The sequence below is a fragment of the Alexandromys fortis genome, unplaced genomic scaffold, assembly GCF_014885135.2.
Source record: "Alexandromys fortis isolate MF-2015 unplaced genomic scaffold, M_Fortis_MF-2015_v1.1 scaffold_540, whole genome shotgun sequence".
Lineage (NCBI taxonomy): Eukaryota > Metazoa > Chordata > Mammalia > Rodentia > Cricetidae > Alexandromys > Alexandromys fortis.
Window position 1 is genome coordinate 44,486 of NW_026068414.1, and position 1,618 is coordinate 46,103.

At 46.3% G+C, this 1,618-nt stretch overlaps 1 non-coding gene across 1 annotated transcript; it reads left to right on the forward strand.

Annotated features, from left to right (window-relative positions):
* The first annotated feature begins 1,005 nt into the window (after window positions 1-1,005).
* On the forward strand, window positions 1,006-1,169 carry LOC126495639 (U1 spliceosomal RNA). Its single transcript, XR_007590203.1, has one exon. It is a non-coding gene; the product is annotated as a U1 spliceosomal RNA (small nuclear RNA).
* The last annotated feature ends 449 nt before the right edge of the window (window positions 1,170-1,618 follow it).

Genomic DNA, 1,618 nt, shown 5'->3' on the forward strand with positions numbered 1-1,618 from the left:
AAGAAAGAAAAAAGAAAAGAAAAAAAAGAAACAGATTAAGTTATAAGAGTTAGTGGGACAAGTCTAAGCTAACAGCCAGGCTTTTTATAAGTGTTAATAAGTCTTCATGTAGTTACTTGAGGGCTGCTGAACCTGATGAGAAAGTATAACTACATGTTTTCCCGAAAGCAAATGTTTTATCTCCTGCTTTACTTAGAGAGATTCACTGACTCCTTTGGCAAACATGGGGGTCATGCCAGACCCAGGTGAGGAATTTAACTCGTCTAACACTTGTAAAGAAAACAGATCTGCTGTTCAAGTAGCTTCCGTCTCTGCGCCTTGGGGCAGAGCACTGGCTCCACCTTAAGGTACATAGGTCTGGTACCTGATGCTATTTATTTTAGCTTAAGAATTGCCCTGGTTGTACAAGATTTCTCAGAATGGCCTATGGGGCTATTTTTGCTGTGTTGTAACTCAGCAACCACTTATCACAGGTGAATGAGATTTGTAAAACCTGCCCAGCAACTTAGAGAATTTTCTCTCTACAGGGGTCGAATGATCTCATGTACTTCGTGTTGGTGGAAGATAGAGGTCTGCTGGTACACACCAAAACCAGCGACAAGGCTGTGAGGCCATAGCAGCGAGCAACCATCGGCTATTTGGGATTGGAGATAATTCTAGGTGATTTGTCTCTGATTCTGCAACACTCCATCCAGCTCTCCGCTAGCAAGAAAGTTCACCAAGCCAAAGGGGTAAAGGGAAGGAGTGTGACGTCACCCCTGGGTGCAGGTTGGAGGCGGGGTCTATGCAGATAAGGAACGCGCAGGGACTGTCACATCCACAAACTCTGCGGAATCGCGAGGGATTTCCAGCGCGGCGTGGAAGTCACCGCGGGTTCATGAGTAGCAGCGGGGCCCAGGAATGGGGTGCGCGTCCGGGCGAGTCCTGAAGTATGCCCTGCGAAGTGACCGTATGTTCAGAGCCCAGGACCGGTGGGGCTGAGTCTGGGCTGCAGGACAGAAAAGCATACTTACCTGGCAGGGGAGATACCATGATCACGTAGGTGGTTTTCCCAGGGCGAGGCTTATCCATTGCACTCCGGATGTGCTGACCCCTGCGATTTCCCCAAATGCGGGAAACTCGACTGCATAATTTGTGGTAGTGGGGGACTGCGTTCGCGCTCTCCCCTGATATTGTTGTAAAGAAAAGGCTATATAAGTCGCGTTTGTTCTTCTAGTAAGCTGAGATAGGCGTGAGAAATATGTAGCACCGGATTTCTATTTTCCTTTTCGCATGTACCTCTTTTTTCCCATTTGATAAGGAAATAGTTATTGGCTTTATAGAAATTATCCTTAGGAGATCAGGTACTATGTTAATGAGAAAACGTCGAAAACTTTGAAATTATGAGTTTTTTTACCTGAAAGCCTGAGTACTTTTTGGTAACTGTCAAAATCTAGGTTGGTGCTCCACTCCAGCCTTTTCCCCACTGTGGTTCCTGTACTTAACATGCACCAGACCCTGACTCGGGAACAGCACATCCCTTCTCAAAGCGTGTTTTAAATTACCCCTAATTGATACCGTTGTTAGGAAGCAACTCATTCTCTCTCTCTCTCTCTCTTTCTCTCTCTCTCTCTCTCTC